The 15,269-nt window shown below is 38.0% G+C and overlaps 1 long non-coding RNA gene across 1 annotated transcript; it reads right to left on the bottom strand.

The window, feature by feature from the left end:
- Window positions 1-939: 939 nt before the first annotated feature.
- Window positions 940-14,262, bottom strand: LOC131395277 (uncharacterized). Its single transcript, XR_009216350.1, has 3 exons — window positions 14,082-14,262; window positions 4,236-4,340; window positions 940-1,279 (listed from the first exon to the last, which is right to left on the bottom strand). It is a non-coding gene; the product is annotated as an uncharacterized LOC131395277 (long non-coding RNA).
- Window positions 14,263-15,269: the final 1,007 nt, after the last annotated feature.

Raw genomic sequence — 15,269 nt, 5'->3', positions numbered from 1 at the left:
AGAAAAGAAATTATAATACAGAGCTAGAAAGCATGAAGCCTCAGAGGACACGCAGAAGTGACATCTAATCCTACTTGAAGAGATCTAAAGAGTGCTTCCTGGTGGAAGTGATGACTAAGCTGAGACTCAAAGAGAGGGCAAAAATTAGCCCAATTTTGAGGAAAGGTGTCCTAGGAAGAGAGAATGGCAGATGCAAAGTCCTAAAGCCAAGAATATGTTTTCCTTTCTAGTTTTAAAAACAAGCTCTGGCATAAGCATGGAAAACAGAAGAATATTCTAGAGCATTCACTCACGCACAACACAAATCCCCTGGGGATCTCATTAAACCACAGGTTCTGGTTCAGCAGAACTGGGCTGGGGCCTGAGATCCTGTTTTTCTAACAAAGGGATGCTGATGCTTCTGGTCCACGGACCACACTTTGAGGAGGCAGGCTGGAGAGTGGCCATGGAAGGGAGGACATGTACATTTAAAATTTTCCTTCTTCTCTCCTTGCCACTCAACACTTTATGGGAGACGAAGAGCAAGGCAGGATGATGATAACTTTGTGAGCAGTGTGAATCCTAGCCAAGTCACAAAACAGTTCCTGGAAGGAAAGGAGACGTTGGTTCCCGGAAAGTTTCCAGGAAACCAAAATATTTCCAAAGGCTTTGTCATCAAGTCCTTCAACTCTCTGTGAAACGCTGGAATTCTGCTCCATCGACCGCTCCTGCTTACCAACATAACTCTTTTAAGTGTTTGTGCCAAACTAGCCTATACGTCAGTGAGCTTTGTTTATCCCCTGGGGCTCTCGTTACAGTCTTACTGGCCATTTCTTTAAAGCCAGGAGGAGTCTTTGTTAAAGGGTAAGCCAGTCGGTCAGAAGACAAGCAATTTCCTGAAGCCGTTTCCATACTCTGTGACAGGTGCTGGAGAGGCAGGCTTGCAGCCACACGCCAAAGAACTTAGGAGAAAACAAAACGGTAGCCAGATGTTCTTGGTCATGCCATTGCACTAGGATCTATTATTTCCTCAAAACTCTGGAAATTCAAAGGGCTGCAGAACATAGAAGATAAAATCTTAATCTGGAACAGAAAGTCTTGTTTCTCACCAGCGCATGGAACGTGGGAAGAACGCCCCACCCATCAGTGCTCTGAATCACCCAGAGAGTCCTGGGGCTGGTGAGATCTGCAATTCCACATTAAGCCATGAAGAGAAGATTTCAGCGTCAGCTCCTGCCGGCACCTGCTGTCCTCAAATGTTGCTTCATAGTGTATTTGAAAGCAAGAAAGAGCTTTAACCCTGTGAGAGAGAAATCAGAACTGGAATCAGTACCAAGATTAGTACAAACATGATCCCAGGGGTCATATCTATAGGGGCATGGGTCTTATAAATACAGAGAGAGAGAAATATGGCAACACAGACTAGAAGGATAAACCTTAAAATGTTAACAGTGATTATCTCTAGCATGGCAGGCACTACAGGCAAACTCCAAAGCCATTCTTAACCTCTTCACCACTGATAGCTCTCGTTCTAGAAGCTAGAAAGCCAAATACTTGTTTTGTCAAATTCTTTTGTAACTAGGAGTGGTCATGTGATGCAGTTCTGACCAATTAGATGAAAGGGAAATCTGCTGAGGGGTTTCTGGGAAAAGCTTCTGTTTCCTGTTAAAGGGAGAGGCATGAAAGGAGAGGCTGCTGCTTCTGCCGCATCCCTCTTCTTTCTGCCTTGAACATGGTCGTGATGTCTGGAGCTATGGCACCCACCTTGCAACCATAAAAAACATTTTGAAGAAAAGCCAACATGCTGCTAGTGGATTGGAAAACCGGGAAGATCCTAAATCCTTTATAATACCACTGAGCAATAGAACCAATACCAGCAACACCTAACTCTGGGCTTCTATTCTTGCAAAAAAAATAATTCGCTATTTAATTAAGCCACTGGATCTTAGTTACTTGAGCTTGGAATATGTCAGTGAAAAAATAAGACATTCTAGTGTGAGATGGAAGACCATAAATAAATAAGGAAGTTATAGCATGTTAGGAAGTGGCAAGCACTATGAAAAGAAAATCAGGATTAGGGGCAGGAGAAGCATGAATGTCAGGGTAGGAGAAAAGGAGGCAGTACGAAATAGAGTTGCCAGAGGAAATACTATTGATAACAAATGATTGGAACAAAGATTTGAAGGAGGTGAGGGAGTTGGCCATGTGGGTATCAGGACAAGAACATTCAAGGCAGAGTGAGCATCCAGGTCAAGATTCCTAAAGAGCAAGTGAGCTTGGCGTGTCTGAAGAATCCTGAGCAGGCCAGCATGGGTGGAGCAGAGGGAAGTGAGATTAACAGAAGATGAGGTCAAGGAGGAAAAGAGGGTCTGATCGTACAGGGCCTTGTGGGCCATCAGGAGGACTTTGGCTTTTACTGAGTAAGGTGGGAGCCATAGAGGGTTGTAGGCAGAGAAGGGATGTGACCTGACTCAGGAGTTCACAGGCGCCCTCTGGCTGCTGCAAGGAGAACAGACCAAAGGTGGGGCAGGGAAAAGGCAAGAGGGGAAGCAGAAAGACCCTTTATGAGGCTATTTCCATAATCCTGGCTACAGACAATAGGACTTGGAACAGAATAGAAGCAACAAAGGAACAGACAGGCGATCAGATTCTGGATACATTCTGAGGAATGGTCAACAGGATTTGCTGATGGATCAGAGATGGAGGGTAAGAAGAAAGGCAGAGTCAAGGATAACTCCATGGCCTTGTGCTGAGCAACAGAAGGATAGGGAACCCTCCATGGATATGAGAGGTGGGGGATCAGAAGCTCAGATTGGAACATGTTACATTTGTGACATCTGTTAGACATCTCAGTGGGGGCACTTGGTAGGTGGTTGGTTATATGAGTGTAGAATTCAGGAGAAGGAGCTGGACTGCACATTGTTTAATATTTTGGAGTCATTGCTAATAAATGGTGTTTATGGCTGTGAGACTGGATGAGATCTATGGTGTAGAGAAAAATGAGTACTTCCATGGAAAATGATGTATTGTCAGAGCACACATCTCCAGGTTGTCCAATTCTGATCTATGTGGGAGATATTTTACAATTCTGTAAATTTTAAATAACTGACAGAGATGCAAAATAATTCCATGGAAAAAACAGTTTTGCGTCCATTTGCACATTCATTTCAATATTCCTGAAATTATATATATGTATTATAATTCATAGGTATTATAATGCATATATATGTAATACATATATAACATATAGGTATATGAAATTTTATATGTACTTTATAATATTAATAATTATACGTATAATTATATATTATATAATTAAACATTATATTATATATATTATGTATATATAATTATCAATGAGGGAGCCAGGCAGATGTTATAACTGGGTCAAAAGAGAACAGCAAAGAACAGACACATACGTGTATTATGTGATATATATTATGTATTATGTATACATTGTATATATTATATGTGTATTATGTATTATGTATACATGATATACATTGGATAAATTGCATATATATTATGCAATATATAATATATATCATGTATACACTGTATGCATATTATATGTATATTATGTATTATGTATACGTTCTATACATTATATGTGTTTTATGTATTATGTATACGTTGTATACATTATGTGTATGATGTATTATGTATACATTATATACACTGTATATATTATATATTATATACATATATGTCTGTTCTTTGTGTTCTCTTTTGAGCCAGTTATAACATCTGCCTGGTTCTTTCACTGATTGATGAGTGGAATAAAATCCAAAAATTAATGTATGCTCATTTTATATCTGTATGAGTCACGATTTTATCTTTTTTTCTTGCTTGAGGAAAATTCACCCTGAGCTAACATCTGTTGCCAGTCTTCCTCTATTTTGTATGTGGGGCACTGCAGCAGCATGGTCACTGACGAGTGGTGTGGGTCTGCACCTGGGAGCCGAACCTGGGCCACCAAAGCGGAGCACACCAAACTTAACCACTAGGCAATGGGGCCAGCCCCCATGAGTTTATCTTTTTTAGATCACACAGCTCCTAAGAGGCAGAGCTGGGATTTAAACCTAGGCAGCCTGGCTCCTGAACCTCCACTCTTAAACCCTACCCTCCATCAAATGAACTAATGTACATGGACACACTTAACTCACAGTAGACGCTCAACATATGGTGGTGTTGGGATTGCTAAGAAGCAAGCATTCTGTTTGACCAGAACCTTCATAAAACACACAGTCTCTCACCGTTTTGGAAGTGAAGGCAAAGGATGTCAGTATGACCCCTGATGTCTGGGACTGGGATCCGGGTGTGGTCTTCCTGGTAATCCATCTTCTGTAATCTTCCCGTACCTGGAGATGGAGACACATCAGGGGGAGATGAATCACTCCCAGATGCAGGGAAGTATGCTGGCACAGGCATGTCCCCTGGAAGGAGGGGCATCAGGGACAGCGAGGGCAGCAGCTACATACCTGGCGATTGAGCAGACAGTGAATGAGGAAGATGAAGGCCCCCTGCAGGCTGTTGATGATGGTGAACAGGTAGGCCATGATACCAGCCAAGGGTCCAATCCGGAAAATGCCCAACACCCAGGAGCTCCCCAAGATGAAGAACTGGGCAAATGCCTTGAAGTCAATAACCTGGAGGAGAAGATTTGCAGAGGATAAGGTTCTGGGAGGTGGCTGTTGTCCTCATGGGACACACTCCCAGGAATGGTCTGAGGCTGCCACCATGTGACCCACCACCTAGATGGAAATAAACGTGGGGTGGAGCCTCCAAGCCTAGGTGTAGGGAAATCGAATCCTATAGGCATTCAAAAGGCTATTGGCCTACAGATACACATCGGCACAAAGATGTGTGGACACATGTATTTAATGCAATATTTTCATTAGTAATGAAAGGCTAGAAGTACCCATGTGTCCAAGAATTTAGAACACGTTAAATGAACAATGAAGCCATACAATGAAATACCATGAAGTCTTCTTTTTTTTACTGAGGTAAAACTCACATAACATAAAGTTCACCATTTTAACCATTTAAAGTACGATTCGATGATATTTAGCACATTCACAGTGTTGTACAAACATCACCACTATCCAGTTCCCAGACACATTTATCACCCCAAAAAGAAACCCCATACCTATTAAGCAATCATCCCCCATTTCCTTCTCCCCCAATTAGAAACAACTCAAATGTCCATCAACAGATGACTGGATAAACAAAACGTGGTCCATCCATATAGCAGAATATTACTCAGCCATGAAAAGGAGTGAAGCACTGACACACGCTACAACATGGATGAACCTTGAAAACATGATGCTCAGTGAGAGAAGCCAGTCACAAAAGTCCACATAGCATATGATTCCATTTATATGAAATGTCCAGAATGGGCAAATCCATAGAGACAGAAATCAGATTATACAACTGTTTTTTAAAATGAGATGAGAGTGACAATATACTATAGTGGGTAAGGCTCTGGGTCAGACTGCCTGTGTTTAAATTCTGATCCATTCACTAACTTTGCGGCCTTTGTAGGTTACTTAACATCACTGTGCCTCAGTTTCCTCACTTTGAGATAAGGATGACAACACAATGCCTACCCTATAAGCTTGTTCTACCAATTAATGAGATAGCATTAGACCTAAAGGTGCTTAGAACAATGTCTGGCACAAAATAAACATTTTTGTTAGTTGTTTTTAACCTTAAGTACTGATATGAAATAAGCTACCTATTATGTGGAAAAAACCAAGCGCAGAATGATATGTACAGTATCCTGTCATTTATATAATAGAAGATGGATGTGTAAGTATAGAATATTCTGGAAGGAAGCTCAATTCAGGTGATAATGGTTGCTTGAGGTGGGAGAGATCTGGGGACCTGAGGAGTCAGGGAAGAGAGAAGGAATTAGTTTTCAGGTGTTTCCTTTTTTAATGCTTAATTATTCTTGCCATGGCATACATTAACTTTATTCTAATTTTTGCACTAATTTTTAAAAAGTAATTTTTAGAAAAAAATATTTAAGATGGATGAAGGATTGGACTCTGACGGGAAAACAAACAAGGGACCATCATTAGGTTACCGACAATAAAACCTAGACAATGTCTGGTTTGGGTGGGTTCTTAAAATGAACATTAGTTGAATGGTGAAATTAAGAAACACAGATGCTCTATAAGAATACGAAAAAGTCCCACCTCTGTATGATAGAATAATATATATGAAGGTAAAATAACGAGATAGTGTATTTCATCTATTAAATCAGCAAAACAACAAAAATGATAAACCCTAATGCTGGCAAGGCTGGAGGTAAACAAGCACTCTTGTGAATGGAAATAACTTTTCTGGAAAACGATTTGCAATATACACTAAAAGTGTTACAATCCAACCTACCCTTTGAGTCAGGCAGTTTCATGCCTAGTGTTATGATTAAATAACCACAGATGTGGAAGAAAATTTACCTACAAGGATGTTCAAGACAATACTGTTTATAATAGCAAAAAAAAAACAAGTCAGAAATAACTGAAATGTCCATAAATGAGGGATGCTTTAAGTAAACTGTGCTGGCTCCTTACGCTGAACAGTTATAGAAAAAAAGGATAGTTGACAAATTTCTAATCAAACGAAAAATTTTATGACGTGTTATTAGAAGAGTATTATTTAATTTTCAAATATTTGGGGGATTTTCCAGACTTTTTTCTGTTATTGATTTCTAATTTAGTTCCCCTGTCAGAGAACATGCTTTGCATAATTTGAATCTTTTAAAAGCTTATCTGATTTGTTGTATGTCCCAGGATGTGGTCTTGGTAAATGTTTCATTTTGACTTTAAAAAGATATATGTGCTGCTGGTATTGGGTGGAGTGTTCTATAAATGTTATCACGTTTGTTGATAGGATATGAAAGACTTGAACAACATTTACTGATTTTCTGTCTCCTTGTTCTGTCAATTATTGGTAGGGGTGTGGAAATCTCCTATTATAATTTTTTGGATTTGTCTGTTTCTTCTTTTAGTTCCATTGTTTTTTGCTCCTTGCATTTTGAAGCTCTTTTATTAGGTACATAAATGCTTAGGATTGTTATGTCTTCTTGATGAATGGACTCCTTTATCATTATAAAGTGGTCCTCTTTATCCCTGGTAATATTCTTTGCTCTGCAGTCTACTTTGTCCCATATTAATGTAGCCAGATCTTTTGACTAGTGCTAGCATGGTCTATTTCCATCCTTTTACTTTTAGCCTGTTTGTGTCTTTATATTTAAAGTGTTTGTTTTTGTAGGCAACATACACTTGGGTCTTGCTTTTTTATAGTTTGATGATCTCTGCCCTTTTTTTTTTTATTGTGGCAATATATACGCAACATAAAAATTGCCATTTTAACCATTATAAGGTTTAGAATTCATTGACATTAAGTACATTTACAATATTGTGAAACCATTGTGACTCTTCATTTCTGTAACTTTTTCATCATCCTAAACAGAAACTCTATACCCATTACACAATAATTCCCCGTTCTCCCTTCTCCCCTACCTTCTGTCTTATGAATTTGCCTATTCTAGGTACCTAAGATGAGTGGAATCATATAGTATTCGGCATTTTGTGTCTGGCTTATTTCACTTAGCATGTTTTCTAGTTTCATCCATGTTTAGCATACATCAGAGTTTCATTCATCTTTAAGGTTGACTAATATCCCATTGTATGTGTTTATCACATTTTGTTTGGACACTTGGGTTATTTTTACCTTTTGACTATTGTGAATAATGCTGCTGTGATCATTGGTGGACCAGTATCTGTATGCCACATCAATGCTTTGGGTGTATACCTGTGAGTGATTCCTGCTTTAATTTCTTTGGGTATATACCTATGAGTGGAATTGCTACATCATATGGTAATTCCATGTTTACCTTTTTGAGGAACTGCCATACTGTTTTCACAATCTCTGCCTTGTAATTGGGGCATTTAGAACATTTACGTTGAATGTGATTATTGATATGGTTAGATTTAAATCTGTCATCTTACTGTTTGTTTTCTGTCTCATCTGTTTTTTTGTTTCCGTTCTCCATTTCTTCTTCTTTTGGTTTAAGTATTTTTTATGATCTCGTTTTATCTCTTTTTTTAGCCCTTTAACAATTAATTCATTCAACCATCAATTTCTTCACTTTGTGTCCTTGGCTCATGCAGTCCTCCATTCGTTAGCTTTCTGATCTTGGGAAAATGACTTAAACTCTCCTAAACTCGAAAGAACTGGAGCTTCTTGCATTACACCACACTGCTCCCTACCATCTCTATCCTCTGGTCATTTCTGTATGAGAGCTGAAATAAGGCAGAGTGTCACCTTGTTTGACCTCAACTGGAACGTGTGTGTTGATAGACTGAAATTTTTCACTGCTCTGCTCATGTTTGCGAATGACCATGAGAATGCTGCAAATACTGATTTGGGATTCCAAAAAAATTTTAGTGAGTAGGTGAATTCACAAATATGGAACTTGTAAATAATGAAGATCAGCTATATATGTACCACATAGGGTGGTTGTGTGGGTTAAATCAATTAATACAAGTTAAGTTCTTCAAACAATGCCTTAACACAGACTCATTTGATGTTTCAGAAATTTATTTGGTAAGTTAGTTTTTAGTAGTTTGTATGTCCAGGTATAAGTGAGGATATTTTTATGTCTAATTTTTGGTGACATTGCATAGTGTAGAATTGTGCTCTTTTCATGTGGTGAAATCCAGGTTTCCTACCCTGCTTTTTTCCTGTCCCTCGTCTACTTCATTTAGTCCTTTTTTTTTTTTGCAAACATGCAGGCATGGCTTTAAGGGCAGGAAGGATTAATGATGAACAAAAGTGATGTTGCTCCCTGACCCTACATTCTGCTTTCTTCACTATGATGGTTTTCTTTGGAGCTGGCTGCTAGATTTTTTAGGCAGCTTTATTGAGATATGATTCACATACCATACAATTCACCCATTTAAAGTTTATAATTCAGTGGTTTTTTTTAATATATTCACAGACGTGTGTAACCATCACCACAGTAAATTTTAGAATATTTTCATCACCTCAAAAAGAAGCCTGAACCCTTCAGCTACCATCCCTTTATCCCCTGACCCTGTTTACCCCATCCCTAAGCAACCACTAAGCTACTTTTTTGTCTCTATAGATTTCCCTATTCTGACTTTCCTATGAATAGAATCATATAGTATATGGTCTTTTTTTTGGCTGGCTTCTTTCACTTAGCATTATATTTTCAAGGTACATTTATGTTGTAGCATATGTCAGTATCTCATTCTTCTTTATGACCAAATAATGTTTCATTGTGTGGATATACCACATGTTGTTTATCTGTTTGTGTGTCAATGGACATTTGGGTTGTTTCCACCTTTTGACTATTATGAGTGATGCTGTTACATTCATGTACAAGTTTCTGTGTGGACATTTTTCCATTTGTTTGATATATACCTAGGAGTAGAATTGCTGGGTTACATGGTAGCTCTATGTTTAATTATTTGAGAAACTGCCAGACTATTTTCCAAAGTGGCTGCAACATTTTACATTCCTGTAGCAGTGTTTGAGGGTTCCAGTTTCTCCACATTCTCACTAACACTTGTTATCTAACTTGTTAATTTTAGCCATTCTAGTGGGTATGAAGTGGTATCTTATTGTGGTTTTGATTTGCGTTTCCCTTATGACTAATGATACTGAGCATCTTTTCATGTGCTTATTGGCCATTTGTATATCTTCTTTGGAGAAATATCTGTTCAAATTCTTTGCCTATTTTTAAATTGGGTTGTCTTTTTATTACTGAATTGTAAGAAGTTTTTTTGGGGGAGGAGGTGGGGAAGATCAGCCCTGAGCTAACTTCTGTTGCCAATCCTTCTCTTCTTGCTGAGGAAGATTGGCCCTGGGCTAACATCCGTGCCCGTCTTCCTCTACTTTATATGGACGCAGCCACAGCATGACTTGATACGCGGTACTTTGGTCTGTGCCTTGGATCAGAACCCATGAACCCTGGGCCGCCAAAGTGGAGCACGCGAACTTAGCCACTACACCACCAGGCTGGCCCCAAGAGCTTTTTAATATATGTTCCGAATACAAGGTCCTTATTAGATATATGATTTGCAGATATTTTTTCCCATTCTAGATTGTCTTTCCACTTTCTTGATAGTGTCTTTTGAAGCATAAAAGTTCTTAATTTTGATGATGAAGTTTAAATTATTTATTCATTTATTTAGTTGCTTCTGCTTTTGGTGTCAGATCTCAGAGTCCATTGCCAAATACAAGGTCATGAAGATTTATGCCTGTGTGTTCTTCTAAGTGTTTTATAGTTTTAGCTCTGAAATTGAAGTGTATGATCCATTTTGAGTAAACTTTTGCTTATGGTATAAGGTTAGGGTCTAACTTCATTCTTTTGCATATAGCAGCTATTCAATTGTCACAGCACCATTGGCACCCTTGTGAAAAATCAGTTGACCATAGGTGTATAGGTTTATTTCTGGTCTTTCAGTTCTGTTCCATTGATCTGTATGTTTGTCCTTGTACCAGTACCACACTGTCTTGACAACTGTTGCTTTGTAGTAACTTTTGCAATTGGGAAGTATGAGTCTTACACTATTTATTCTTCTTTTTCAGAATTGTTTTGTTAGTTGTAGCTTGTTGCCTTAGAATTCCGTATGAATTTAGAATCAACTTCAGAGTATAAGTTTTGCATTTCTTTGGTTAATTTATTCCTGGTTTTGGATACTATTGTGAATGGAATTGTTTTCTTAATTTTACTTTTGGGTTTTTCAGTGCAAATGTATAGAAATTCAATTGGGTTTTGTATATTGATCTTGTATCCTGCAACCTTGCTGAACTCATTTATTACTTCTAAAAGTTTTTTGGTAGACTCCTTAGGATTTTCTATATACAGGATCACTTCATGCAAATAGAGATAGTTTTACCTCCTCCTTTCCGATATAGATGCCTGTTATTTCTTTTTCTTGCCTAATTGCCCTGGTTAGAACCTCCGCTACAATTTAGAATAGAAATGGCAAGAGTGGAAATCTTTGTCTTGTTCCTAATCTTAAAGGGAAACCATCCAGTATGTCACCATTAAGTATGATGTTAACTGGAGATTTTTTGTAGATGCCCTTTATATTGAGGAACTTCCCTTCTGTTCCTAGATTATTGAGTTTTTTTTTAAATCATGAAAGCGTGTTGGATTTTGTCAAATGCTTTTTCCTACATCTGCTGAGATGGTCTTGTAATTTTTTGTTTTTCATTCTATTTGTATGATGTATTACATTAATTATTTTTGGATGTTAAACCAACTTTGCATCCCTAGGATAAATCCCACTTGGTCATGGTGTATAATTCTTTTTATATATTGCTAGATTCAGTTTGCTAGTATTTTGTTGAGGACTTTTACATCCATGTTCGTAAGAGATATTAGTCTGTAGTTTTGTTTCCTTTCTTCTTTTTTTTTTTTTTTTGGTGAGGAAGATTAGCCCTGAGCTAACATCCGTTGCCAATCTTCCTCTCCTTGCGGAGGAAGATTGGCCCTGGGGTAACATCCGTGCCCATCTTCCTCTATTTTTTTTCATATGGGACACCACCATAGCATGGCTTGACAAGCGGTACATCGGTCCATACCCAGGATCCAAACCTGTGAACCCTGGGCCGCCACAGTGGAGCGTGCAAACTTAATCTCTACGCCACCAGGCTGGCCCCTGTAGTTTTGCTTTCTTGTGACATCTTTGTCTGATTTTGGTATCGGGGTAATATTAGTCCCATAAAATGTGTTGGAAAGTATTTCTTCCTCTTTTTTTTTTTTTTGGAAGAATTGGTGTTAATTCTTCCTTGAGTGTTTGGTAGATTTCAGCGGTGAAACCATTTAGGCCTGGGCTTTTCTTTGTGCATAGTTTGTGGATTACTGATTCAATTTCTTCACTTATTATAGGTTTATTCAGATTATCTTGAGTCATTTTTGTAGTTTGTGTTTTCCTAGTAATTTGTGTATTTCATCTAAGTTATCTAATTTGTGTACTATTATTCATAGTATTTGTTTATAATCCTTTTTGTTTCTGTAAGGTTGGTAATCTTGTCCTCTCTTTTTCTTTTTTTTCTTCCAGTTTTGTCTTTTTTTTTATTGATGTTTTAATAGTTTTTAACATTGTGAAATTTTGGGTTGTACGTTTTTGTTTGTCCATCACCATATATATGTCTCCCTTCACCCTTTGTGCCCACCCCCCACCCCCATTGCCCCTGGTAACCACAATACAGTTTTCTCTGTCCATGTGTTGGTTTATATTCCACATATGGGTGAGATCATACAGTGTTTGTCTTTCTCTTTCTGGCTTACTTCATTTAACATAATACCCTCCAGGCCCATCCATGTTGTTGCAAATGGGACGATTTTGTCTTTTTTTATGGCTGAGTAGTATTCCATTGTATATATATACCACATTTTCTTGATCCAGTCATCAGTCGAGGGACACTTAGGTTGCTTCCACTTCTTGGCTATGGTGAATAATGCTGCAATGAACATAGGGGTGCATAAGGCCGTTGGGATTGTTGATTTCAGGTTCGTTGGATAGATTCCCAGTAGTGGGATAGCTGGATCATAGGGCATCTCTATTTTTAATGCTTTGAGGAATCTCCATACCGTTTTCCATAGAGGCTGCACCAGTTGGCATTCCCACCAGCTGTGTATGAGGGGTCCTGTTTCTCCACATCCTCTCCAGTGTTTGTTGTTTTTTGGCTTGGTGATTATAGCCATCCTAACGGGCGTGAGGTGATATCTTAGTGTTGTTTTCTCTCTTTTGTTTTTGATTCAAGTAATTTGAATCTTCTCTCTTTTTCTTGGTCAGACTGGACAGAGGTTTGTCAATTGTGTTGATCTCTTCAAAGAACCAGCGATTTCTGATTTCCCTTTAGATTTCTTCTTCGACTCATTGGTTATTCATGAATGTGTTGTTTAATTCCCACATATTTATGAATTTGCCAAATTTATTCCTACTATTGATTTCTAATTTTATTTTATTATGGTTGGAGAACATACTTTGTATTATTTTTATGCTTTTAAATTTATTGGGGTTTGTTCTATAGCCCAACATTTGATCTGTTCTGGAGAATGTTCCCTATGTACTTGAGAATGTATCTTCTGTTGTTGGATGGAGTGCTCTGTAGAAGTCTGTTAGATCTGGTCGGTTTGTAGTGTTGTTCAAGTCGTCTATTTCCGTGTTGATCTTCTGTCTAATTGTTCTATACATTATTGAAAGTGGGGTATTGAAGTCTCCAACTATTGTTGAATTGTCTGTTTTCATTTCTATTAAAAGGTTCATGTATTTCAATGCTCCGTTAATAGATGCATATATGTTTTTAATTGTTATGTGTTGAACTATTGACCATTTCATCATTATAAAATGTCACTCTCTCTAGTATTCTTGTTTTAAAGTCTATTTTGTCTGATGTTAGTGCAGCCACTCCAGCTTTCTTGTGGTTGCTGTTTGCATGATATTCTTCCCCATCCATTTACTTTCAGTGTTTTTGTCTCTGTGAATCTCGTGTGTCTCCTGTAGACAACATATAGTTGGATCGTGTTTTTTTTAAATCCAATCTAACAATCTTTCCCTTTTGATTGTTCAATCTATTCACATTTAATGTTACTGATAGAGTTGGATTTACATCTGCCATTTTAGTTTTTGTTTTCTATATGTATTTTCTAATGTAGCATTTTAATTTCATTAGTGATCTGTTTTTTAGTTTTTTTTTTTGAATTTTTTTAAGTAATTGCTCTAGGGTTTACTATATACGTCTTATCAGCTTTAGATTTGTACTAGCTTAATTTCGGTAATATGTAGAACCTTTACTGCTATGTAGCTTGATTCCCATTTTCCCTTTTTTTACATTGCTTTGTTATAATTATCATTTTACCATCTGCAGTCATTTCCTTAGCTCATTGCAACTTTGCTTCCATCCACCTCCTTTTGGGCTGTTACTAGGAAATATATTACACTTATATTAAATTGTGCGTTTGAAGCCGTGATACGTTGTGTGATATTATTTTATACAATTGGTTTTTAAATCAGTTAAGAATAGAAAGGATAAAAAATATGTATAATTACCTTTACTGGGGTCACTTGTTTTCAGCCTGAAGAACTTTCTTTAGTATTTCTTGTAAATCAGGTCTACTAGCAATGAATTCTCTCAATTTTTGTTTATCTGGCAAAGTCTTTATTTTTTCTTCATTTTTGAACAGTACCTTTCCTGAATATAGAATTCTTAGTTAACAGTTTTTTCCTTCAGCACTTTATATGTGCTATCCCACTGCCTTCTGGCCTCCATTGTTTTGTCCCAAACTAGCGTGGGACAAAAGGAGAATTTACTGGCTCATAGAATTAAAGAATAAGTTTACCAACCAAACTGCAGGAAGAGGGATTTAGCTGTACTCAAAAACCACTGGAACCAGGGACTTAAATCTGCTTCTCTCATTGCGGACTGGCAGCAAGTCCCATTCTCTTTCAGCTTTCAGCTATCTGGGAGGGACTGCCTTGCCTTCCTATGGTTCTCAGTTCAAAAATGCTGGGCAAGGACTCTCAATGGCCCAATGTGCCCAGCTGTTCAATCACCTACCTTGTGTGTGGTCTTACAAGAACACAGCACCTCCTAGGGGAACCAAATACTTGATGAGGAGGGCCTGTTTCCAGAAGTGAGGGACTTCACAATAGACATAATACTCCGGAATAGTTCTGGCTGTCCTTAAGTAAAACATGGGCTAACCATTTCTCTTAATTTCCACACCAGCAGTTTAAACAGTTTAAAGAAGTTTAAAGTGGCATCAGACCACAGAGGAAGGGGCAGTAAATATTTGCACACCAGGTAGCACGGAGAAATACTTTCATAAAGGCCTGTTGAGGTGAGCCTTGAAGACTGAGCGTGATTTGTCAAGCCAAGAGGGGATTCCATGGAGAAACACTTCCAAGCTTGAACAAATGGACATAAATCTCTCTTCTTCCAGATCTCTTTGTATATGCTTAAAAAAAGGATTTGAAGCCATCAGAAAATAAAGGATAAAAGCATCCTGTTAGTGTAAGGTCAGAGCATTAAATGATCTTTACTTGGACTGAAACACAGCAGTATGAATAAGCAAGTAACTTAACCCCTTTACAGCTCGGCTTTCTCATCTGTTACATGAAGATGATAATATGTAACACTCTCAGAAGGTTCACGTGACAATTAAATGAGATAATCCCTTAGCCAAAGCTTTAGTACGTGGTAAGCGCTCAAATAAATGCTGGAGAGTGATATCAGCA

This window comes from Diceros bicornis, chromosome 31 (genome assembly GCF_020826845.1).
Source record: "Diceros bicornis minor isolate mBicDic1 chromosome 31, mDicBic1.mat.cur, whole genome shotgun sequence".
In the NCBI taxonomy this organism is placed as follows: domain Eukaryota; kingdom Metazoa; phylum Chordata; class Mammalia; order Perissodactyla; family Rhinocerotidae; genus Diceros; species Diceros bicornis.
The sequence above is the reverse complement of the archived record's forward strand: the minus strand, read 5'-3'. Positions and strand labels throughout refer to the sequence as shown.